This window comes from Solanum pennellii, chromosome 2 (assembly GCF_001406875.1).
Source record: "Solanum pennellii chromosome 2, SPENNV200".
Lineage (NCBI taxonomy): Eukaryota > Viridiplantae > Streptophyta > Magnoliopsida > Solanales > Solanaceae > Solanum > Solanum pennellii.
The window spans coordinates 49901214-49929144 of NC_028638.1; the positions used below are offsets into that span (position 1 = coordinate 49901214).

A 27931-nucleotide genomic window follows, 5' to 3' on the forward strand; every position below is an offset into this window, starting at 1 on the left:
CACTAATATTCTTGTAAAACTTATTGTAGATGACCAAATTTTTTCTTCGAATACGAAATTAAATTACAATACACACAAAAAAAATATTTTAATTTTTTATTCTTTAAACTAAGGAATGAAAGAAAAAACAAAATAAGAATAAGAAATTCAAATAATTATAATAAAAGAAGTCAAAAAATAATTTATGTATGAAAAAAATTAAAATATACCTTGAACTTTGATAGAAGAATCATATATACCCCTAAATAATTTTTTTAAAAAAATTAGAAGTAATAAATATAAATTTAAAACTAATTTTTTAACTTCCGTTAAATGAAGGGTATATGTGAGCCATTTTGTAACGGCAGGGGTATATGTGAGCCGTTTGTATAACGATAAGGGCATATATGAGCCACTTTTATAACGAGGATATATCAGCTCCAAATGACAAAGCTGAGTGGTATATCAGACCCTTTTCCCTTTTAAAAATAATATGATGAATAACTATTATTGAACAGTGCGGTAACACATTAGTAACTTGTAAGGAAAGAGGAGAATGTGAGATCATTTACTACGTAGTAGTTGACTTGACTTTCATTAATTTTAATTTATTATAGGAAGTGAACATCTCGACAATTTGTCTGGTGAATGTGAAAGTTTAGTTGAAAAATAATAATCCACTTGGCTCGAGAATTTAATATGTACTCATCGAACCAATACTCGTTTTATAATAAAAAAAAATTGTTTTATTTTATATATCATTTATTTTTATAAATAGTTAATCGATAATATTTGTCATTTCATAAAATTAATGTATAATATTATATTGCTTTTTTATCTTTGTAAGTTATCAGCTTTAAAAATATATACTTGACTAATTTAGAAAAGCTAAATAAACGATTCATGTTCATTGATTAAATTATTAATCAAAATAAATTAATTCATATTCATTGATGGAAAACTTGAGTTCCAAAAAAAATTAAACAAAGGTAGAAGAGTAAAATTACATCATTTCTTAATGCAAGTGTTAAGTTTAAAGATAACATATAAAATGAAACAGAGAGAGTGTTATTTTATTTTTATAAGATAGTATATTTTTTGAAACAGAAAAGGGTAAAAAATACCCATGAACTATAAGAAAAGATCTAAAAATATTCTCCATCCATGTTTTAGTCTAAAAATACACTTCTATTCATCTTTTTGGTCTTAAATTACCCTTACATCCATCCATCTTTTTGCTCACTTATACCCTTACAACTAACAACCTTTTTTTTAAAAATAGTTATTACGTGTCATTTTCTTATTTGATGAAATAAAAATCTACCTCTATTAATTTTCCCCCCATAATTTATCCAAATCAAAACAATATGTCTTTTCAAGATCCAAAAAATATATTTCTTTAAATCTAGTAATTTTATAAGATGATATTTCATTCTATTTTTAGAAAACTTGATTTTTTGTGGTGATGAAAACGTGCGAAAAATTAAATGGATATAGTTTCACACGGGAGCTGACATACTTTGTCAAATAATTAATGTGGAAAAATAAAAAATAAAAGTGAGTCCCACTTAATTTTTTCGAAATTAAAAGTTTTACATGTTGGCCAAATAAAAAATTAATAATTGGCATGGCCAACTTGTAACAAGGAAATTAAAGCTAGTATATTTTTTGTTTTTATGTAAAAAGCAACACTAATATATCGTCTACTCTTTTTCTTTGTTGATAAATAATTTGCAGCTAACAACCATTTTTTTTATACTAATTCTTGTTAAATAGATTAACTACTAAATTTCATGATTAAGCAATAGAAGTTGTTCTTCGCTAACTTTTTATTTTTCGATAATATATTTTTTCATATTTATCCTCCTAAATGTTGAGCTCGATGCTCTCTTTCTTACCTTCAATTGTCTACTATATTGCAAATTTTAAAAGTATTGTTAGTGTATAAAATTTAAATATAAACAAGCATATGACAATTTTTGTTTGCTTTTGACTACTTTGCTTTAGGCCAATAAGATTGACTATATATAGTTTTAAATTATACCGTGTATGTTATCAATAAAGATGTTGGTATAATGAAAAGACTATTTCACCCTTAATTAAAGATTTCAGATTTAAATTTTTAATAGGGACAAGCACCCAAAAATGGGTTATGAAATCCGCAATCCAAATTTAATCACTGATCCAATGTGAACCCCGAGCACCAGATCAAAACTAAAAAGACTCTATACAATATGTTAACAATAAATGTCGCCTTTTCACCAAAGTGGAGGTTTGAATTTGATTGAGTAAAGAATAAAGAAATATTAGCAATTATTCGCCTTTTTATTTAGGTATAGCCTATTTTATGAAAGGGCTTTTTAATAAAATATATAGTTAAACATAGTTCATTGTTTTTAATATATATTATTAGTAGCCATCTAATAATTCTTTTGATTCTTATTCTTCTTGCTGTCTTTGACTTTGGTACGCACCTCACCAGACAGAATCTACTTGCCAATTTATTTATTATTAAGAATAAAAAACAATTGTAAGAAAATAAATTAACTAGTTAAAACTATGTGTTTTACACAAAGTCTTGAAGGAATTACCAATATGCATTGAAGTGCACAAGAGTTCTCTAATTCAAGCCCTAGAAATAGAAAAATCATGTTGAAAGCGCAATCTCTGAGCCTTGCAGTGTGTGATGCAAATCTAATCAGAATTTTCAGTATAAAATTTGAATATCAAATGAATATAAAAAAAAAAAAAAAGTCTTAAGGGATTATATCAACCGTCCATCAGGTGAACTAGTCAATAAGATGATTGGCTGGATCTCTTCAAACAGATATATATATTATTTTTTATCAGTTTGTTTTAAAATAATGACTTTATCGCACTTAATTATTTTAGCACCATTGTTATATAAATTGAAATGAAAAGAACATATGAAAACACGGTATGATTAGAGTAGTCAAATATAATGATCCATGCATGAGCAAAGAATTTTGTAAGATAGTTTCGTTGAAATAATAAAAATCAATTTTAAGCCCAATTGTATTTTACCTAAAAAAAAGGAATTAAATAAAGCTTGATCGTCAGCAGGGAAACACGTTTTTGCAACTTAACACAATCCACAATAATTATTTTTTTAGTTATATAACTAACAGGTCAAATTGAAATTTCCTTTTTTGTTCATTTGTTTTTGACACAAATTGAAGACATCAAATACGAGACAAAAGATTATGAAATGTTCAATTCATAATAGACGCATACCAAAAATTAAGACGGACACCATATCTTAAGGAATTTGGTCGATTCGTTTGGTAAAATTAGAGGTGACAAATGCACGATTTGAAATAAGATAAACTCGATCCAAATATATCATTCATTACCCAACATGTTGAGTATGTGCGTGTTCATCATCAATTTCAACTGTACATATTGTATGCTAAGTTCTTTGTTTTTGTACATATGCTAAGTTCACTTTGCCCAACCCAATTTCTTTTGTTTTCATTTTCTGCAAATTTGGCTATTTTCAGCTTTTAGTTGAACTGGTTGAAATCATTAAGTAAAAGACAGACGGAATAAGAAAATAAGCTATAAGGAGGTGACTGTAAAGATCGCAAACCTGATATTTTCAGCTCGAAATGATTGCTTGGTAGGTATACTCATGAGAGCTTTTTGACACTAGGATACGTCTGATCTAAGTCGCTTTGCTGCACGTTCTGGGTTGGTTTCATGCCAATGCAATCCATGACATGATTGCCCATGAGCACACTAATGGACGAAAACATGTGTTATTAATGATATGGAATTCTCTCTTAAACATAACATCAAATGCAGTTCCAACACCTGAAATGCAATTTTCCACTCACTTGAAAACACAATGAACTCCACAACGATGAGAGAACATTCTCAAGGAAACAATGCGTCTTCAAACATTATTCTACTCCCGCAAGCCTTGTTATTCAGAACCCAGTTCACTGATGGGGGTACTATTGATGATCCATCTGTATCAGTAAGCTGTGGGTTGTAAATACATCATTCAGAGAACATGACATGGCATTAAGCAAAGATTCCACATGAGAAAGATTTAGAGTTAAACGAAGGAGTGAAATATGAGAGCTTGTTAGTGTCTCAGATCCACATCAGTTAGATTAACGCCCAAAATACAGGGAACTGTATTATCAAGAAAACAATCATAAATTATAGGATATATTTCCTAAAACATTTACAGTTGAGGAGAAAACCGTGCATGCTGAAGCGATTATGACTCAACTTGGATTGACAAAGTGCAAGCATATCATCATTGGAGGTCCGTTTTTGAGAGGGATATCCGGCGGGGAGAGGAAAGAGTAAGTATTGGACAAGAAATGCTTATCAACCCGAGTTTGTTGTTCTAAGATGAACCAACATCTTATTATCTAGTGAGTATATTTCCTAAAACATGAATGATGTCATGAATAGTTCTCCATATTAAGTTGGAAGCTTGAAATTCAAGCTTCAAGGCCTTGTCATTGATGTATTAGAACAAAAAAGCTCTTCCCTTGTAAGTTACAATTCATGATTCACTTGCTAGAGTCAACCCAATCAAAACATAAATGGACCTTAAGAGATAAAGGGCACAAATAAACTTAGTTGCGCGTACTCTCCAGTTTTGATGTTGCACCCATCTCGGATTCTCCAAAAATACACTATTTTTGGCGAATCCAACATGCACCCGCAGGCATTTTTGAAGATTCCGAGCAACATAGCGAATAAAAAGCCTTAAACCCTAAAAGTTCCTTCTTGCTTTTAACAAGATGGAGCACAAAACTGATATAAACTGTGCTATTGATACCTCAGAATAGAAGTGCTCTTAGACAGAAATATATCCTTCAGAGGGAGGAATACGAATGTTGAAGAGAATAAGCTATGAAGTTCAGTAAAAGCTTTGAGAATGTAGGTGAGCAACTAATCCTGTATTAACAACTACAATCAGTACTACAATACCTTTCCCTTCTTAGGCTGATTTGCAAATAGTTTACATGTAGTTAACTTTTGTATAATATGACAGAGACAAGTATTAGAGAATGTTACCGCAATGGAATTTCTGGTAAATGGCAATTTTATCAAGTCCCATAGACTGTTTGTGTGATGAAAAATCTAAAGAAAGATCGTAACTTACCTAGTAAATGATCTTGAAGCTTAATAACATATGTTGCAGATCCAAACCCTGTTTTGAATTTGGCCAGCATAGTTGTGTAGTAATTGGTAACCAAATTTAGGCATGACCAGGAAAAGCATGGCCAAAGACTCAAAATCAATGTTACCTATCATAAAGAGTTTCAAGACATCACCACAAGACTCAAAATCAACGTTACCTTTTATCAAAATAACGCACCAATCCTTGCTCAGAATCAAGATAGGTTGTTATCCTCATTTTTCCAGATAGGACCTGGTAATTCAGTAAGTTACGGACTCCAAGTTTAAATGACACTTCATTGAGTTTTTAGACAATCATTACCTTCTCGTGCAGTTCATCCAAACGAATATTGCTCATCTGCAGCATGCTGTAATACATGACAATGAGTGTAATGTTCAACAGAGATAAATGCTAGAATCAAACAAAAGATAATAATCCTTGCCTATGTAAAAAGGGACAACATTTATTTAGACATAGGCCTCAGTTTCTACACAAGAATATACTCCACCAGACAGTCACAAAATGATGAAGCAAAAGATAAATCACTCTATATCTTTCTTCTTTACTTAGTAATATCACAAAATTGCAATACCAGAGAGCAAGACATTTATTTGGTTAAAGTATTAGTTATTCAGTTATAGTAATGTAAAAACTGTTATGTGGTAAATAAAAGCGTGGGGATTATTACGCGGTGAATAATAAATGAATAATGCGCACAGACTATCTACATTAAAGGAAATTTTTGCCTGTAAATACTCTTATATCCATGCATTGTGTAACAATGTGTTTTTATTCCATAATCTATTCCACATAAAATAATACATAGATTCTTGCACAACTCATCAGGATATTAATAATGAAAAGCTAAATACTGCCAACCAAATGCTGCATTAGTTATGTCAAGCTTATATTTTCTTATGCGGCTAACTGAGCTCTACATAGTAATGCGGATATTACCTTCTCTTACGCAACCAAGAAACGTTATACTATTTATGTGGAAGTTTATGCTGACATCTAAATTTGCTAATGAGGCCAACCAAACAATCCCTAAGAGAAACAATCGTTTAAAGTAAATGCAATATAAGGAAATTCACGAGAAACCAAGAATGACCATAAATTGACAATGCATAGGACAGAAAACCTGATTAATTATAGCAAGTGTTGTGCCTGCCACAACCGGTATAAACTTCTTATCAACCCGTCGGAGAACTTTGGCACCCTCCAAACGGTTTTTTATCAATGGTATCAGAAACCAATGAATCACCAACAAAATGCGAACCAGAAGTGGCATCGAGTATAGTATCCTGATTCTTAAGATTCTTTGTTCCAGTACTGCTCTGCATCTCATATTGGAAAAGGTAAAAGTCCATCATCTTAACAAAATAGATAAGAAATCGCAAAAACATCCAAGATACAGCTAAGGTACTCAACTGTAATTTCTGGAAAGGTAGTCCCTCCATTTTATCCCAGAATCTAAGAAACTGAGTTTTTTGTGGTGCAAATACTGAAAATTTGAATAGAAAATGTCAGGCATGACAATTCTATTACAAGATCAGAACACAAACCAGATGGAATTTGAAAGAGACTATGCGGCCTATGAGACTAGAAAGAGACATTATGATCTCTACTGCTTTAATGATCAATAAGAATGCAGTCTAAGATAGTCTTTAAAATTGGGTGAAAGAAATGAAGCTAATTAACTGAAACATGCACTAGAAAAACTTAACTCTTACTCAGATCAGGAACACATGACAGGAATGGTTTATCTTCTTTCGACTCCCCATCGAGGGTACTTGTGCACCCCCTTGAGTTTGTAATTTGCTATTCCACATGTTAACAAGTTTCATTTTCACAGTTGACTGAAGAGAGAAACATCAGGTCGTGTGAGTTACTAACATATTTGATTGAGATAATATCAGAAAGATACCTAACCCTCCCAAGAAATTTGATAACATTACCTTTCATCGGATAATGCACTGTCACCACAACTTGGGGTGGAAGATTGATCACATTGATGGGATGACTGCTATGGAAGCTCCAAGCAGATAGCTTCTGCAGAATGATGCAGTCTCCTTACCGCTCTGATTTCTGCATGATGGAAAAGAATATTAATTAGTGGCACACATTTTCTGTCATCATTGATTACTAACACAACCAAGCACTCAAGGACAAGTTACATGGCATTAGTGGCACATCATGAGCAGTCTTAATATTGTCCTGCTGCCTTCCTCGAAATTCACTCTTGGCAAAGAACTTCTCCTTGCCTTGGTAAAATGGAGGAGCTGAATGGCTTCTTCTACTCTTCTTCTACCTTATTATATAAGATCATCTGTTTTTCCTTGATTTCCAGCATCAATCCCATTTATGCGAGTCCCCTTCCAACCTTTATAGGAGAGCATAACTCGTGGTATCAAATAATTCTTAAAATTCTCTTCACCATGAGAATACTTCTGTGTGAAATCATATTTATCATAATAGATGATGAAGATCCCATGGTACAAGTCCCCCAATACTGTCCGTATCCTCTCTAGAAAGGGCATAAAAATTGAGATCAGACTTTGCAGGATTTGAGAACGAGCCGTTCTCTTTTTCCAAATTATTTATGGCAGGGACCAAGAGATTATGTTCCACGTTTCCAAAATTGTATGTGACAACAACTTTATATTAAACAGAAGTTTCAATCCCATTTTCAGCGATGTAAGGATTAAAATCCTGAAACCTGGTCCAGAGCAAAGGATCTGGTGGCAGAGGAGACGGTTCTTGACTAAAAGATAGCAGGCAGAACCATAATTTTAAGTCTGTTTATCCAAATCCATAAGATGATTGTCTTCATCCAGAATGTCCTTGCCTGGAAATTTTTGACCTCCGCGATGACTTGCTCGGAGTTTTGCACCTGGAGAAGTTCTCAAAATATATTTCTTTGCCTCTAGGAGACCCCTTTGATTTAAGTCCTGGTTAACGTCACCAGCTACTTCAAATTCAAAACTATAATAATCTTCAAGGTGATTTTGTTTATTTCTGTAGTTACATTTTCAAACTCAATATCTTCATCACTAGCAAAAGATGATCCATCATGAATCAGCCTTCTCTACAATGAACAGCTCTGCACAAATGGTTTCCTTTTCTCATGCATCTCATTTGAACCGTCATCAATTTCAAGAGACTCCCTAAATGAGGCATCCTCTGTTGATCTGCCAGCTACAATTGTTTAAGACTCCTCCCATAACAGAACCTAACACGCAGTCTGATTTATAACTGGAGCAAGCTGAAGTACGGAATTTGTTATCCACGAAATCATCCTCTGTAGGTAAAGATATTAGATGAAAAGGGGTGCGCAGAGCTTCTGGATTCATATCACAACTATGATATGGGACTCTAACCCACTGCAAAAGTAATCCGAAACCAGAGTAAAAACTTGTTAGAGCCACTTCCAGGTAATCCAGATATAGATGTTACTCCATAATTTATCAATTCAATATCAACAAGACAACATACCATAAGATTTAAAAAATCACAGGTACCCTTAAACAGAATTACCTGTCGTACCAACATTTTGTCTACAATCATCAACTCCAAGGCACAAATACTTGCCGTCCTGCAAACAGTGCCAAGAACAAAGACCACATTAGTAGGTTTTACCTATCCTAATGGATACTACCAAATAAAACTCAAAGGAACTTTACCTTCAAAACCTTACTAAATCCATTTGACCTCCCGTGAGTTTTAGTATCAACTACCAACAAAAAAACGTCAGTCAGAGCCTTTCTTTTAAAGCCGAAGCTTGCTGGGGAAGCATGCATATCGTCTGAATGGCTGTATTTTGATGTCGATGGTGTAAAGGAAGCATAAGAAACCATGCTTAATAAAGAGGAGGACAGGGCGCCAATCCTACAAGAACCATTAAGAACCAACTAGTCACCAAAAGAGATTCATGATAAGCACATTAAAATAGCTTTATCAGATTAACACAATCAGTATCAATGGTGCCAACAGAAGGAGTTAAAAATGCTGCACATAATTTCTGGCAAGTTGATTGCACATTGAAACATGGAACAAAAATGAACAAGTGGCATGTTTTTCTTTTTTTGTGGCGATAAGTCAAGCCACTCCTCTCTTAACCTACATTCAAACAAAAGATCATAATCCTCGACTATGTAAAAAGGGACTCACATTTATTTTAACACAGGCCTCAGTCTCTACATAAGAATATACTCCACCAGACGGTCACAAAGTGATGGAATTAAAGATAAAGCACCCTATATCACTATCCTGTTCTCCAGTAATATCACAAAATTGCAATACAAAATAGTTAGACATTATTTGGTTAAAGTATTGGTCATGCAGGGAATGTTTTTGCGGTAATAATAATGTAAACTCTGTTATTCGGTAAATAATAATGTGGTGATTCTAGCAGTGAATAATCAATCAGTGAAGCTATGCAGGGACTATCTACATTAAAGCTAATTTTTGCCTGTAAATACTCATATCCTTGCATTGTTGACACGTTTTTCTTATTCCATATTCTATCCCACATAAAATAATACATGAATTCTCACAAAAGTCATTGGAATATTAATAGTGAACAGTTGAATACCGCAAACCAAACGCTGCATTAGACATGTCGAACTAATTTCTTCTAGTGCGGATAACTGAGCGATACATAGTTATAGATATTGCTTTTACTTACACAGCAAGCAAAAATTATATATTTATGTGGAAGTTTATGCTGAGAGCTATATTTGCTAACTAGTCCAACCAAACAATACCAAAGAGAATTTATTTTTAAAAGTAAATGCATTATAAGGAAATTCATGAAAAATCAAGAATGGACATAATTGACTATGCAAAGGCCAGAATAGACCTGATCAATACAGCAAGCGTTGTATTCGCCACAATCCGAATAAACTTCTTATGTTGAATTTGGCACCCTCCAGGCAGTTTTTATCAATAGTATCAGGAACCAATGAATCAACAACAAAATGCAAAACGCCAGAAGTATAGTATCCTGATTCTTAGGATTTTCTGTTCCAGTATCCGTCTGCATCTCATATTAGAAAAGGTAAAAGTCCATCATCTTTAACAAAATAGAGAAGAAGTCACAAAAACATTTTCAGATATAGCTAAGGTACTCAACTGTAATCTCTGGATAAATGTATCTCCATTTTCTCATCGAATCTAAGAAACTTGAAGTTTTTGTTGGCGCAAATTCTGAAAATTTGAATTAAAAATGTTAGACATGACAATTCTATTACAAGATCAGAACAATAGCAAGATGGAATTAGAAAAAGACTATGCGGCCTCTGATGCTTTCATGGTTATTAAGAATGCAATCTAAGAAATTTTGAGAAGTGGGTGAAAGAAATTAGCTAATTCACAGAAACAAGCAATAGAAAAAGTCAGCTCTTATTCAGGCAAGGAACAAATGGCAGGATTAGTTAACCTTCTTTTGACTCCCCATTGCAGGTACTTGTGCACCCCCTTGAGTTTTTAACTTGCTATTCCAGATGTTAGCAAGTTCCATTTTCACACTTGACCTGAAGAGAGAAACATTAGGTTATGTTAGTTACGAACATTATATAAAACAATTTACTAAAGTAATATATTTTTCTAAAATTTTACAAAACTAGTATAAACGTATTTCACAGTAACGTTTTAGGGTATATTTTATTTTTTAAAAACTAACAATATTAGGTTGATATACGTTACTGTAAGTAACGTTTTACTCCTAAAACGTTATTTTCAGTAACGTTTTACTCCTAAAACGTTACTATGAGTAACGTTTTGGGAGTAAAACGTTACTGTGAGTAACGTATATCAATCTGACGCCATCAACTTTTAAAAAATAAAATATATCCTAAAACGTTACTGTGGAATACGTTTATACTAGTTTTGTAAAATTTTAGAAAAACATATTATTTTGGTGAATGACTTTATATAGTGGCTTAGTTTGGTTAAAACCTCGACCTACGCTCCCTACAAATTTGATAACATTTACCTTTCATCAGAGAATACATTGTCACCACAACTTTGGGTGGAAGATTGATCGCACTGATGGGACGATACCTGTGGAAGCTCTGAGCAGATAGTTTTTGCAGAATGCTAGAGTCTCCATAAAGCTCTAGTTTCTGCAGAGTGGAAAAGACCATTAATTAGTCGCACACTTCCTGACATCATTGATTATTAACACATACAAGCACTCAAGGGCAAATTACCTGGCATGAGTGGCACATCATGAACTGTCTTGATATTGTTATTTCCTGCTGCCATTCCTTAAGACTCGTTTGCGGCAAAGAACTTCTTCCTTGAGGAGCTGAATGACTACTTCTACTCTTCTTCTTCCTTATGAACTCACCTGTTTTACCTCCATTTCCGGCATGAATCATTTATGCGAGTCCCATTCACCCTTGATGAGAGCATAGCTGTGGTATCAAATAATTATTAAGATTTTCTTCACTATGAGAAAGTACATGTGACCAAGCATCACCATCATATAATATAATTCAGAAAGACCTGAACTATAAACATCAGCTGATCAAGTCCCCTACCACTTTAGAAAAAGCCTCAAAGTTGAGATCATTGGCCTGTCCTTGTTGACATTCGCCTGTTCAATTTGCAGCCAACAGAAGCTAGAAATGTGGTTTTGAATTGTTCTCCAGGAACAGCTGTGAAGGAAGGGCCCTGCCTGTCAGGGGGTCCTCGTAATACTTTGAAATCTTATACGGATAGTAATAAATAATGATGTGTAGCCAGTTTTAACATATAAATTTCACCCATATCAAAGTTTCAAAAAATTGATGAGGTTTTTTTAATTTTTTTAAACAGAAAACAGCCCAAACCAATTCTCTCAAAACAAACCCCAACACAAACAGGATACAATAAAAACAAATCCAAAGACCCACATTCGTTTCCCAACCCAGAAACAAACTAAAACATAAATCCCAACAAAATATCTCACCTTAAATTCCTCAGAGGTATTTGAAGGCTTCCAAAGTTGAGTCATATAAAGATCTTGGACAGTTTAGGTTCAACAAAAACAGCGGATATATCTGATATCTACTTTGCTTCTCAATGTCAGAAGCACTGTCAAAACACACAGCTATGTTATGAAGTAATTTATTTATTGGTCTTCTGGAAAAAATCTAGAATTGATATTTGCATTACCAAGGCCAAGGGAAACAAAAACAGAAAAAAAAACAAGCATCCGATATAGTAAATATTAACCAAAGTTTAGGTTTCTAGTTTCTTTTGCCAGGACAACATACTGAAATAAGTTGATGAAGAAATATCGAAGGGCCTGCAAATTAAGCCGTGGTTGTTAGGGAAACAAAGTGTAGAAAATGATGCAGTTTCTGGACAATGGAAAGGAATATTAACTAGTTGCACACTTTTCCTGTCATCATTGATCGTTAAAACTTTTCCTGTCAAAACCATAAGATATCTATTAGGCCTCCCCTGAGCCTTTTTAGTAACAATTTCCAACCAAAAAATGTCTGAAATAGAGCTCAAACCCTCTGCTTTAAAGTCAAAGCTTGCTGGCAAAGCATGCATATCGGCTGTTATTCACGTGTCTGGTGTAGAGGAAGCATTTGAAACCATGGTTAAAATGGTCAGACAAAAAGGAAGCATAAAAGAATATGAAAGAAAGAGGCACACATACTGTCGCCATAAGTAAAGTACTTGAGCACCAATATGTATGTTCCAACTCAACTTTAGTAAGAATAAATAATCAAACATCTGTACATATAGTAATGATCAACAACAAATATATCTCATCTCCGTAATTATGTGAGTGGGGCCTTCAAGGACAACAAAGACCACGTTAGTAGTTTTATATCTATCCTAATGGATACTATCCATTTGCTTACCTAGCAAAATTTTTCTATTTTTAAGAAATAATCAAAGTCAAAAAGTCCAGACCTAGTAAAGGAAAGGGGCCAAGTGAGTGAGGGTGTTTTAAGTCTACAATTAAGTGTCTTCATTCAAAACAACTCCACATCTTTTCTCAGTTCCTGTTTGTCAGGGAAAAAAAATTCACATTGAGAGAGGATGACACCTAACTTACTTTTAAAAAGAATTTTCTTTGCAAAATCGAGTTGTTGAATTCCAATATTCAAACTTTTAATGGAAGAACATCAAGATAATGGTAAGAGCAGTAAGATACCTAATTGATTTAGGGCTTAGGGCAATACCAACAACTTCTTGATCATTGATCATGCAAAAGTCGACTTCTTGAATTCCATTATGCAAAAGTCGGGTTCTTGAATTCCAACCTAAGTCCTGGAAGAACATCAAGATAATGGAAAGAGCAGTAAAATACCCGTAGATAGATTTTCCGATTTTGCTATGGGAAGCCAACAAGTTGTTGATGGGACATAGTCACTTGAACTGTCAACAAGTTCAATGAACTTAACGCAAATCCGACTTCTTTAAATTTTCCGATAGATTAATGGAAGAATATTAGATTAGATTTTCCAATAGCAGGTAGCGTAGAAATTCCGGTCGTCGGGGTATTGGTGGGTGAGTTCTAGAAAATTTTCGATAGCCGGTAGCGTAGAAATTCCGGCGGTCTGTGCATTGATGGGGTGAGTCCTAAAATACGCATAGGGTCCTCCTCTGTTTTATAGTTTTCGAAATAATACACGCGGCTAAAAAAAACGCGGAAAAAATACAATATAATATATATATATATATATCGAGAAAAATATAAAGTGACACACCTGAAGTTGTTTCAAATTTTTACAAAGACACTTAAACTATGCAAACGTATTATTACTATTATTTTTTGTCCATAACCAAAAACAAATCTGAATTGATATTGTTAGTATTATTTTTTTGTCCACGTGGTATGGAGAGTGTATGCACTCTCTTAATGAGCGTGAACAAACTAAAAAAATGAATATAATTTTATTTTTGCAAGTGTTTTGCTATAAAATATATTTTCTTGTTTTTCTTATTATTTTAATTTTTTCTCTTTATTAATTTTCTTTTTTTCTTTCTTCTTCTTCTTCAAAAATTATTTGTCATTTTCATGGTAACTTTTCACTTTCAATGTCATTTTTTTTTATCACAACTCCACCTCCTTTTTTTTTTACTACTATTAGTTTAACTCCATTCAACTTTAAAATTATATCTAAATATTTTATTACATTTTGAACAATTTGATAACCACTAGATTTCAAGATGATTAGTAGATATTATTTACTTTTTAAAATTCAAATTTCACTTAAATTTTTTCAATTTTCGGAGAATTTTGATTCTTACAAAATTATCATATTTAGTTTTGAAGTTATATGAAATGAGATAAATTAATTGATGATATCTTCAAAATTTTAATTTTTTATAAAATAATTAGTTTTGTTATCAATATCACAAATACTGGAAAATAGTATAATTTTGAAAGAAAGAAATTTGACCGAAAAAAGAAAAAGAAAAAAAAATGGAGGGGTTCAACTTGACGTACAGGTGGGGTGAGGTGAGGGTGAGAGGTGAAGAAGAAGAAGAAAAAAAAAGAAAATGAAGGGAGGGGTGAAAGATAAATAATTTAAAGTGAAATTAAAATTAAAATAAGTCAAAAAGTGAGAGAGAAAAATAAAGAAAACTTTAAATTAAAAAACAAATATATATTTCAAATTCAATTCACACATGTCACACAAGGATTGGTGTCACTTGCTATTTAAAATTTGGTATTGGTTGAAAGAATAATGTAATAATATATTATCGGAATTGTTTAGGAGGGTAATAGGGCACTCGCATAGTTAAGGTGTCTTTTTGAAAATTCGGAACAACTTGAGGTGTCACTTTATGTCTTTTCTCTATATATATCTTTATTGAGTAAAATTCTATGTATACCAAATATAAAATCCTTAATTTTAAGTGATTGCAAACTTTTCAAAATTACATTCCGTAGTAAAATTGTAGTTTGCTACGGATGTGTTGTTATATTTTATGCATTTTAATTGTTTAAATTAAAACGGACAGTAATTTCGGTTAGATAAATAAGGAAAAAAATCCCAGAATTCACAAGGACTTTGTTTCATTCCTTCTTCTTCTCCTTCAACCGAAAGAACTCACATTGTATAGTCAGTTCAAAAATTTGAATTGATTAGTGATATGAGATTCGCTAATTTCACACTAATTTTTGTGCTTGAAATTGTATATAGGATCGGAGATTCGCTGATTTCATGTATGAAACTATTATGTTTTCGTTTTATACAGTACATCTTCATCCTGTTTTTGGATAGTTGAATTTTATACAAATGCAAAAACGTGTATTGTGTGAAAGTAACACTAAAACTGCACTGTGTGAAATTTTCTCAAATGTAAAAGTGTGTATAAAGTTGTAATTTGTATATATAATCTTTTATATAATTGTATATTCATAATATGTATTAGTATATGAAGATGTTGAGTGTTTATACGAATTTGTAAGTTATATATGTATATCTATTTAGTGTTTTTAGTGAATTGTATAAGTATATGAAGATGTCAAGTGTTTATACGAATTTAAAAGTTTCATACATATATATACTTAGTGTTTTTGGTGAATTGTACAAGTATACGAAGATGTCGAGTGTTTACACGAATCTTTATATTTATACATTGCAGATTATACTGTGTATTTATTTGTAATAAGTATATGTATGTGTAAATTATTTAGGTTTGTAAATTGTATATTTGTATAAAGCTTCAATTTATGTATCTAAAGGTTTAACATGAGTATATAATTTGAAAATGTGCATTTCGGATAAGACTACGTCACCTAAATCAAGAAAAAAGAGGAAGGCGTTTCTCATTGTTGGCTAGCCTGGGCTCCACACCAGATTTTCTTTGAGATGGCGAGAATTCTTTAGTAAAGGCATGGCTTGAGCCCTCTCGGGACGGGAGGTTTTTCAACTACTATTACAGCTCGTACAACCTTTAGTGAAAAACTGAAGTTGCTAGAATTTGCATAAATATATGTTCTGTTTGTTGTTGAAATTCTTAAACTTATAAATGTATATGCATAATTTAATTGACAAAAATTAATAGAATGAGATGAGTTTTTGATGGTGCCTGAATATTTTTAAGTAATTTTGAAACCGTCGAGGACGTGCTGGAGGATTTTGAATTTGAAATTGAATTTGTGGATAAGATTAAGGAGGAATTGAAGGAACGAGGAGAAAAAATTGTATAAAGTAAAGAGAAAAGAGAGAATATCCGTTTTAATTCTTTAATAGTTTATACAAATCAGTGGAGCCCTATAATAACAAAGTGATCGAGTATTTGCTTATTAATGGAAATAACTGAAAAGATAGTTATTACATTTAATTTTATTTATTTATTTGCCATTCTCTACTTCCTTGTGTTTTTATTTTTAATAAAGGAAGAAATTATTTGATGTGAAGTTTGTCATCATCCTATAAAATAAATATTATTTAATTTGTTATATTTTTATAAATCGATTGAAAATATGAAATTTATATTTCAAAATTTTTATAGTAAATTATAACATATAAGATTATAAATTACTAATATTTTATAAACAATTTTTTATTTTTTTATACATATTTGAAATAATTAGTATAGTTGGAAAACATAGAGACACACCGTATACACTTGCATTCCATCCAATTTGTTCTTCCTGGACCAGAAAACAGGCTTTTCAACTTCACATGTTGAGTGTTTTTTCAACATGGGAAGTTATTAAGCGTCAATGAACTAATGTGTTGAAGACATTAAACTCTCAAACATCCTTATTGCTTTAAACAAGATGGAGCACAAAACTAATATTAGAAAAGGTAAAAGTCCATCATCTTAACAAAATAGAGAAGAAGTCACAAAAAACATTTTTCAGATATAGCTAAGGTACTCAACTGTAATCTCTGGATGGAATTAAGTATCTCCATTTTCTCATAGAATTGAACAAACTTTAAGTTTTTGTTGGCGCAAATTCTGAAAATTTGAATAAAATTTGTAAGGCATGACAATTCTATTACAAGATCAGAACAATAGCTAGATGGAATTATAAAAAGACTATGCGGCCTCTGATGCTTTCATGGTTATTAAGAATGCAATCTAAGAAAATTTTGAGAAGTGGGTGAAAGAAATCAAGCTAATTAACAGTAACAAGCAATAGAAAAAGTCAGCTCTTATTCAGGTAAGGAACAAATGGCAGGATTGGTTAACCTTCTTTTGACTCCCCATTGCAGGTACTTGTGCACCGCACCTCCTTGAGTTTTTAATTTGCTATTCCAGATGTTAACAAGTTCCATTTTCACACTGGAACTGAAGAGAAAAAAAAACAGGTTATGGTAGTTACTAACATATTGGAGATAATATCAGAAAGAGACCTACCCTCCGTACAAAATTGATAACATTACCTTTCATCAGAATACACTGTCACCACAACTTTGGGTGGAAGATTGATCTCACTGATGGGACGGTACATGTGGAAGCTCTGAGCACATAGCTTTTGCAGAACGCTACAGTCTGCATAAAGCTCTAGTTACTGCAGAGTGGAAAAGAACATTAATTAGTCGCACACACTTCCTGACATCATTGATTATTAACACATACAAGCACTCAAGGGCAAATTACCTGGCAAATGAGTGGCACATCATGAACTGTCTTGAGATTGTTATTTCCTGCTGCCATTCTTGAAGACTCGTTTGTGTCAAAGAACTTCTTCCCTGAGGAGCTAAATGACTACTTCTACTCTTCTTCTTCCCTAGAAACTCATCTGTTTTATCTCAATTTCCAGCATAAATCCATTTATACGAAAACCATCCACCCTAGAGGAGAGCATAGCTGTGGTACCAAATAATTATTAAGATTTTCTTCACTACGAGAATGTACATGTGACCAAGCATCACCATCATATAATATAATTCAGAAAGACCTGAACTATAAACGTCAGCTGATCAAGTCTCCTATCTCTTTAGAAAAAGCATCAAATTGAGATCATTGGCCTGTTCAGTTTTGCAGCCAAAAGAAGCTAGACATGTGGTTTTGAATTGTTCTCCAGGAACAGCTGTGAAGGAAGGGCCTTGCCTGTCAGGGGCTCCTCTATAATACTTTGAAATCATACAAGGATAGTAATAAATAATGATGTGTAGCCACATATCAATTTCACCCACATTAAAGTTTCAAAAAAAATGATGAGGTTTTTCGAATTTTTTTGAACAGAAAACAGCCCAGACCAATTCTCTCAAAACAAACCAACACAAACAGGATTCAACAAAAACAAATCCAAAGACCCACATTCGTTTCCTAACCCAGAAACAAATTAAAACACAAATCCCAACAAAATATCTCACCTTAAATTCCTCAGAGGTATTTGAAGGCTTCCATAGTTGAGTCATATAAAGATCTTGGACAGTTTAGGTTCAACAAAAACAGTGGATATATCTGATATCTACTTTGCTTCTCAATGTCAGAAGCACTGTCAAAACACATAGCTATGTTATGAAGTAATTTATGTATTGGTCTTCTGGAGAAAATCTAGAATTGATATTTGCATTACCAAGGCCAAGGAAAACAAAAACACAATAAAAACAAGCATCCGATATAGTAAATATTAACCAAAGATTAGGTTTCTGTTTCTTTTGCCAGGACAACATACTGAAATAAGTTGATGAAGAAATACCGAAGGGCCTGCAAATTAAGCCGTGGTTGTTAGGGAAACAAAGTGTAGAAAATGATGCAGTTTCTGGACAATGGAAAGGAATATTAACTAGTTGCACACTTTTCCTGTCATCATTGATCGTTAAAACTTTTCCTGTCAAAACCATACGATATCTATTAGGCCTCCCGTGAGCCTTTTTAGTAACAATTTCCAACAAAAAAAATGTCGGAAATAGAGCTCAAACCCTCTGCTTTAAAGTCAAAGCTTGCTGGCAAAGCATGCATATCGGCTGTTATTTACGTGTCTGGTGTAGAGGAAGCATTTGAAACCATGGTTAAAATGGTCAGACAAAAAGGAAGCATAAAAGAATATGAAAGAAAGAGGCACACATACTGTCTCCATAAGTAAAGTACTTGAACACCAATATGTATGTTCCAACTCAACTTCAGTAAGAATAAATAATCAAACATCTTTACATATAATAATGATCAACAACAAATATATCTCATCTCCGTAATTATGTGAGTGGGGCCTTCAAGGACAACAAAGACCAATTTAGTAGTTTTATACCTATCCTAATGGATACTACCCATTCTCTTACCTAGCACAATTTTCCATTTTTAAGAAATAATCTAAGTCAAAAAGTCTAGACTTTGTAAAGGAAAGGAGCCAGTAATTATGTGAATGAGGCCTTCACGGACAACAAAGACCACGTTAGTTGTTATATACCTATCCTAATGGATACTACCCATTTGCTTACCTAACACAATTTTTCTATTTTTCTTAAAAAATAAAAAATTGTTTTTTTTTTCTCAAAAAAACAATTTTCTATTTTTTAAGAAATAATCAAAGTCAAGAAGTCCAGACCTTGTAAAGGAAAGGGGCCAGTGAGGGTGTTTCAAGTCTACAATTCAATGTCTTCATTCAAAACAAGTTCCTGTTTGACAGTTAAGCAGGGGAAATAAATTCTTGAACATCCTTAACAGACATTGAGAGGATGACAACATAACTTACTTTATAAAAAATGAATATTTGAATTTTCTTTGAAAGCCAAAAAGTTCAACTTTTCTTAAAAATCCAACATGCAAAATCGAGTTCTTGAATTCCAATATGCAACTTTTAATAGAAGAACATCAAGATAATGGTAAGAGCAGTAGGATACCAATAAATAGATCAGCGGATGATTGACTTAGGGTTTAGGGGAATACCAACAACTTCTTGATTTTTTCTTGTAAAAATCATCATGCAGAAGTCGAGTTCTTGAATTCAATTATGCAAAAGTTGAGTTCTTGAATTCAATTATGCAAAAGTCGGGTTCTTGAATTCCAACATAAGTTCTTGAATTTTCCTGTGGAGAGCAGTAAAATACCCATAGATAGATTAGATTTTCCGATTTTCCAATTCATAATTCAGTCGCTATAACCAACCCAATTAAAACATAAAATACTTTTTGCTTTCAACAAGATGGAGCACAGAACTAATATAAATTGTAGAATTGATACCGCAGGATGGAATAAGTAGACTGAGAAGTTATCATGCTTTGTTTTCCACAGTTAGACATGAACATACCCTTAAGAAAGAAGAACAGGAATTCGTAAAAAATAAGAACGAAAGTGTAGTAAAAGGTTCTAGAATGCAGGTGACCATTTTCTCCCAGCCCTTGTGTATTTACTACACTGTAGCTTTATTCCCAATAATTCCTAATCCCAATTCTCATGATCTAATAGTTGATGCCCTTCCTAATCCTGTATTTAACAACTACAATCAATACAATATTACCATTCCTTTATAAGACTGACTTGCAATGGTTTACAGGTACTTAACTTTTTGAATGTATAATATGACATACAAGTATTACAGAATGTTACCCTGAGGAGTGTAACATATGTTGGTTGCTTGTGAATCAGATTTAAGCTCCCGCTTTAACCAAAACATATCATTTCATGCTAGAGTTAGGTTAAACTTCAATGAATGCTGCAAATTTAGTGGAATGGAATTTTAGGTAAATGGCAACTTTATCAAGTTCCAGACCGGTTCTGATGAAAATATAAACACAGATCTGTAACTTACCTGGTAAATAATCTTGAGGCTAGAGAATGAATGTTACAGATCCAACCACAACCACAGTTTCGAATGGTCAGTATAGTTTTCAGGCATGAACTGCAAAAGTAGGGTCAAAGATTCAAAATCGATATTACCTTTTATAAAGAGTTTCAAGTCTTCTACACAAGGCAAGCAGGGCAAGGCAAATCTATTTTACATAAGATGACTATAAACATAACAATTCTTGCTCGAAATCAAGATAGGTTGTTTTCCTCTTTTGTCCAGATAGGACCTGATAATTCACTAAGCTACAGACTCCACTTCGAAATGACACATCAATGACCTTCTCACGCAGTTCTTCCAAACGAATTCACTCATCTGCAGCATGCTGTAGAACATGACAATGAGTGTAATGCTCAACAAAGATAAATGCTAGAATCAAACAAAAGATCATAAAAGATCATAATCTATCCCGCATAATTCTGGCATAAGTCATGAGGATATTATAATGAACAGTTAAATACTGCCAACCAGACGCTGCATAAGTTATGTCGAGCTTATTGTTCTTATGCAGATAACTGAGTGATACATAGTTCTGCAGTTATCACTTTTACTTACATGACACCAACAAATATTATACTATTTATGCCGAAGTTTATGCTGAGATTTATATTTGCTAATGATTCCAACCAAACGACTCCTAAGAGAAACAGTTTTGAAAGCAAATGCATTGTAAGGAAATTTATGAGAAACCAAGAACGAACATAATGGATTATGCCAATGACAGAATAGACCTGATTAATTATAGCAAGTGTTCTTCCGTCTACAAGCGTAATAAACTTCTTATCAACTTCTTAAAGAACTTCTTCCGTCTACAAGCGTAATAAACTTCTTATCAACTTCTTAAAGAACTTTGGAATCCTCCACCAGGCAGTTTTTATCAATGATATCAGGAACCCATCAAGCACCAACAAGATGCAAGATGCCAGAAGTGCATCGAGTATATTATTCTGATTCTTAAGACTAGTTCCAGTAGCGCTCTGCATCTGAAATTGGAAAGAAAAGAGACCATCATATTAACAAAATAGAGAGGAAGTCACAAAACCGTCTGCGATATAGTTAAGGTACTCAACTGTAATCTCTGGAGAGAGGCTCCTCCATTTTGTCCAAGAATATAAGATACTTTGAGTTTTTTATTGGTGCAAATTCTGAAAACTTGAATAAAAACGTCAGGCATGACATTTCTATCACAAAATCAGAACATAAGCAAGATGGAATTTGAAAGAGACTATGTGGACTAGGACACTAAAAAGAAACACTGTGATCTCTAGTGCTTTGATGATTCATAAGAATGCAGTCTAATATAACCTTGAAAAGTGGTTGAAAGAAACGAAGCTAATTAACTGAAACATGCAATAGAAATATTAAGCTCTTATTCAGGACGGGAACTGTTAGAGTGGGTTGGAGAATGGATTGGTGGTCTACTCATATGGACTTAGGCAATTCTCTCCTCATGAGCAAGCTTTTGGGGTTGAATCAAGCCCAAGGGTCATATCTACACACGGTATGAGAGAAAGGTTCATCTTGCTTGGGCTCCCGATTGGATAATAGACTAGTGGACTGTTAAATGGACTTGGACAATCGTCTCCCCATGAGCCGGCTTTTGAGGTTTGGTTAGGCCCAAGGGCCATATCATCACACGAACAAATGGCAAGAATGGTATACCTTCTTTAGACTCTCCATATCGGCAACTACCATTACTGCTCTCTGACAACCCACCCACCTACCAAAGACCTGCACGCTGTACTATCGGTGCCCTTCTCTCTTCAGTATCACATCTCTCTCTCTCTCTCTCTCGTGGTCATTCCGGAGAGAAACACCTCTTGTAGGCAACTGGTTAAGAAGACCTCTTTCCACTGATAGTTCTAGCAATGTCATGCCTCTCTACTACAACCATTCTAAAAGAGTCATGCCTCTTTCGTATAACCTTCAGACAGATGCGTGACTCTTTTCAGATGATCGTCTAGTCATGTCGCACCTACCCTCCACAAAGTCGTGCCTCTTGTTGGTAATTATTCCTGTGTAGAAGTGGTCATTTTTCTGACAACGTTAACTTTCCTGGTAAACTTCCAACCACTGGAACTTCTCTAGCCAGATCATCCAGTGATATTCAGTTTCTTATGTTTTCACTATAAGCAAACTAAGGTGGCTTCTTAACTTTGTGCTTAACTGGTGTCCAATATTAGATAATGCAAGGTGTTAGTACAAAGTTGGTCCCTCAAGCACTAAATAAGAGATGTGAATTGTATTTCAGGACCTGAGATGTATCTTGAGAGTTCGAATGAACCATCACTTGCATTCAATTTGTTAAGGGTACTCAGATCACTCCAAAACCCACTGGATAATGGCAGCAACGGAGAAGGAGAAGCACGTGTGCATAGCAGGTCATCTTCACTGCATGCAAATAAACAAAATCTGAAGAAAGCAGACAGGAAATATCCTCAAGTTAGCTGAAATAACAAAGACCTTTCAATATCAACAAATTTGTAGGAGACACTAGAATGCACAAGGGAGATTCTTAGCAGAGACTCTTCCAGAGAATACAAGACCCTCTCAGGACTTCCAGATTATATATGTAAACACCAAAAGATCAATCAGGAAAGAGTACAATTTAGAAGTAAAGTATGTAAATCAATATCTTTTTATTTGTTTTGAATTGTGAGAAAACTATTACTTGTAGTGCATTTTCTTCCTTGGAACTGGCTATTTGTAAAATACATAACGATCATTGACTGCAAAGTGCTCACAAAGTGCAGAGGCTATACTAGAGGTTGTAGTGTCTGCAGGTTAACATCGGTTCCAAAAAGAAATTACTTGAGCAGTAGTACTAGTACATGAGAAGATACATAGTCATTGGGACAGTTAAAGAACAGAAATCCGGTGGTGTACTCTAACATGCACCGATAGTGTATGGACAAGTGGTTGGTGTAAGTGACAGTGGTGAATTCTAAAATGCGCATGTGGTGTGTCATGATATGTGGGTGTTATTTATAGTTTTCACGGCGAAATCAAAATAATAATAATAAAAAATAGTTTTATTAATACAATATATTAGAATTAATTTTTTCTAATCCCATATTAAATTTGTTGTAGTTAACTCGTTACCTACACAATTTTTTTCACATTGGTGCATACGAATTAATTAAGCATCGCTTTTGAATAACTACATAATTTTTGACATTGCTGATGCACTAACGTTAATTAAGCTTTTATGAAACATTTGGCCTCCCATGAGTTTTAGTAACAATTTCCAACAAAGAAATGACAGAAAAGAGAATCCTCAAACAAAAAAAAACGACAGGAAAGAGTTCAGAGCATCTCCTTTAAGCCTTCTCTTCATCTTTAGGAAAAAAAATCAGAAAACATGGCATGAAAATCTATGCCAACATTTTCATAACTAGTTTCACCTAATTTCTCCAAATCAACCCTAGATCTTCATAGTCTTTCACATCTAATGGAGGGATTTCACCTGAACTTTTTTCTATTTTTTTCTTCATTTCCTCCTCAACATTTATAATTTCTACTTGCACCTCCTTAGCACCGCCCTTGTTACAAAGAGACCCAATAACAATAGAGAGAAGAGAAGAAGAAAAAAATGGAGAAAGCAAAGTAAAGGAAGAAAAAGAGAAGATTATTTTGTGCTTTAATGGAGTGATGAAGTGAGTGATATATAGTGACGGAAGCAACTTTAGTGTTTTTGGATTATATGCCAGCATGCATGACTCAGCACATAATCACACACTATTTGAAAGGTGGTTTTTCCTCCCACTGTGATTACATGTAACTGTTAAAAGAATGAAATATTATGCATTAAATTTAATACTTGAGGTTAACTTCAAAATAACTACAACAAAATTAATATAGGATTAGAACAATAGCAAGACGGAATTAGAAAAAGACTATGTGGCTCTAATGCTTTCATGGTTATTAAGAATGCAGTCTAAGAAAATCTTGAAAAGTGGGTGAAAGAAATTAAGCTAATTATCTGAAACAAGCAATAGAAAAATTCAGGTCAGGAACATATGGCAGGATTGATAACCTTCTTTTGACTCCCCATCGCAGGTACTTGAGTACCCCGTTGAGTTTTTTATTAGGTTTTCCACATGTTAACAAGTTTAATTTTCACACTTGAACTGAAAAGAGAAACATCAGGTTATGGTAGTTACTAACATATTGGAGATAATATCAGAAAGAGACCTACCCTTCGTACAAATTTGATAACATTACCTTTCATCAGAATACACTGTCACCACAACTTTGGGCGGTAGATTGATCGCACTGATGGTATGACTGCTGTGGAAGCTCTGAGAAGATAGCTTTTGCAGAATGCTACAGTTCCCTTAAAGCTCTAGTTTCTGCAGAGTGGAAAAGAACATTAATTAGTCGCACACACTTTCTGAAATCATTGATTATTAACACATACGAGCACTCAAGAGCAAATTACCTGCATTGGATGAAAGGAGTTGCTCTGAGTTTCAGGATTTCCAGTTTATACGAACTGTGCAATGAGCAAGAGATCAATGAATTGACCAACTTCAAAATTCTGTCTGAAAGAGGAATCTGGACACGGTATCGTGCTTCTCAGAAGAACTTTCCAACTCCTGTGAAGATCGAATCTCTCTCCTGACAGTACACTCTCCGGTCAGGTTATCCAAAAGTAGCTTAAAAAGAAAGTAACTGAACTGGGGCTGCAGCATACAGGAAAGGGAATGTGGAGTTGCTCTCACCGACAGAGTTACTTACAGTCCAAAGATTCGTGAGACTATCCTCAACAAAGAGAAGAATGGAGCACCAATCCTACAAGTACCATTAAGAATCAACTAGTCACCATAAGAGATTCTTGAAAAACACTTCAAAATAGCTTTATCAGATAAACAGGTTCAGTATCAATGTTGCCAACGAAGGGAGTTAAATGATGCACATTATTTTTTGCAAGTTGATTGCACATCTAACATGGAACAAAAATGAACAACTGACATGTTTTTCTTTTTTTGTGGCAATTAGTCAAGCCACTCCTCTCTTAACCTACATTTAAAACAACAGATCATAATCCTCGACTATGTAAAAGGGATGGACATTTATTGACATGGTCCGCAGTATCTACAGAAGAATATACTCCACGAGGCAGTCACAAAGTGATGTAACAAAAGATAAAGCGCCCTATATCACTCTCCTTTTCTTCAGTAATGTCACAAAATTGCAATACAAAATAGTAAGACATTATTTGGTAAAAGTAATCATACAGGGAATGTTTAAGCAGCGATAATAATGTAAAAACTGTTATGCGGTAAATAATAATGTAGGGATTCTATTGCGGTGAATAATAAATGAATTATGCTATGCTGGGACTATCTACTATAAAGGGATTTCTTTCCTGTAAATACTCATCTGTTTCTGTTTTTGGCCTTTTAACAAGCATTGAGAAACAGCCTTGGAAGCAGCCACCAACAGTCCTCAGTTGATGAATTTTTCGTCGATAACCTTCTTGACCACTCCAACGGGTTTGCTGAAGACGAAATAGAGCAATTAGACAAACACCTAAATGGATTTAACACCCCAAAACCCTTCCTCTGTTTCAACCCAGAAGAAAATGGAAGCTGAAAATGAATAGTCTCACCTTTTGTGCAAGCCACCGACAACTTCGCAGGTGCAATTAGTCTAAACAATTAAAACTGTATGAAAGCACGACTTGCCATCGTTGTTCACTTAACTATGATGTTTTCAGAGTCCACGTCTCAGAAAAGATTATCCATATAAATTTCTCATTCTCTTACATGGCATTATTTTCCATATTTAAGAAACAATCAAAGTCGAAAAATCTAGACCATGTAAAGGAAAATGGCCAGTGAGGGCGTATACGAAGTCTGTCTAATTGATTGTCTTCATTCAAAATACTACAAATCACAATACCCATGCTGAAAACTAACTCCTCAACAAGACAAACCCAGACCGAATTGAACTCCAAATAGCAAATTCGGTTTTTTAATGTCCCTAAAAGATTACCCTTTAACACATATTATGAGAATAACAACATAAGTTGTTTGAAAAATCACAGATTCCTTGATATTTATCATGTCAATATATTCTTGAAAACTTAAATTTCTTTAAAATATGCATTGAAGAATACTGTGAGTTCAAAAAAAAACAAGTAGGAATAACAATGTAAGTTGAAAAAAACAACAATTTCTTGGGTTTTTTTTCTTAAAACAAATTATTCCAAGAAAATCTAACAATACCAGGTAACTTCAAAAAGAGTTGTTGAACTTTTATTTAATAATCGAGTTCTTGAATTCGAACCTGCAACTTTTAATGGAAGAATGTCGAGATAATGGGAAGAGAAGTAGAATACCAATATATAAATTTAGGGTTTATTCATCATGCAAAAGTCGATTGTTGAATTCCATTATGCAAAAGTGAACTTCTTGCAGAAAAACAAGATAACGTGAAGAGCACTTAAATACCCATACATAGATTTTCCGATTAACAAGCTCTTAAAAGTTCAACATAAATTCCGACGGTCGGTAGCGTAGAAATTCCGACGGTCGGTTGAGTTCTAAAATACGCACTGGCTTCTCTTTTTTATACTTAATAGACGCGGCTAAAAAAATAGAACGCGGAAAAAATACAAAATTTATATATATGTATTTTTTTTAGTAAATCTTTATTATAGTACTTATGTTTTTTTAATAAGGAGAAATTATTCCATAGATAATGTGAAGTTTATTATCATCAAATAAAATTAATATTATTTAATCTATTATATTTTTATAAATCAACTCAAAACATAAAATTTATATTTCAAAAATTTATAACATAAAGATTATAAATTACTAATATATTATACTTGTTAAACAAAAAATATCACATATCAAAAAATACATCTATATGTAAGAAAATGTAATCTTATTGAAAACTTTGACAATATTATTTTATTTAACTTAAATTAGTAAAATACCGAGACTATCCACAACAACAAATTAAATATATCTTTTATACCTGACTAATATAATCTATTAAAAAGTTACATATTATGTATTTGAAATAATTTATATAGTTCTAAACATAAACAGAGTTATATA

At 33.3% G+C, this 27931-nt stretch overlaps 1 long non-coding RNA gene across 2 annotated transcripts; it reads right to left on the reverse strand.

Moving 5' to 3' along the window:
• Window positions 1–3259: 3259 nt before the first annotated feature.
• On the reverse strand, window positions 3260–27451 carry LOC107010289. Of its 2 annotated transcripts, none has more exons than XR_001455655.2 (34): window positions 26470–27451; window positions 25552–26358; window positions 25297–25475; window positions 25080–25207; window positions 23110–23267; window positions 21926–22000; window positions 21587–21838; window positions 20820–20909; window positions 19958–20097; window positions 18442–18566; window positions 17723–18155; window positions 17506–17633; window positions 17312–17410; window positions 17000–17077; window positions 13308–13423; window positions 12102–13155; window positions 11692–11808; window positions 11359–11565; window positions 11142–11271; window positions 10587–10680; window positions 10281–10354; window positions 10008–10184; window positions 8830–9034; window positions 8684–8741; window positions 7324–8529; window positions 7105–7234; window positions 6880–7005; window positions 6578–6650; window positions 6288–6483; window positions 5468–5513; window positions 5129–5398; window positions 3837–3971; window positions 3590–3738; window positions 3260–3478 (listed from the first exon to the last, which is right to left on the reverse strand). It is a non-coding gene; the product is annotated as an uncharacterized LOC107010289 (long non-coding RNA). The 2 variants fall into 2 exon arrangements; XR_001455656.2 differs by having other exon boundaries at window positions 3260–3490.
• Between the last annotated feature and the right edge of the window lie 480 nt (window positions 27452–27931).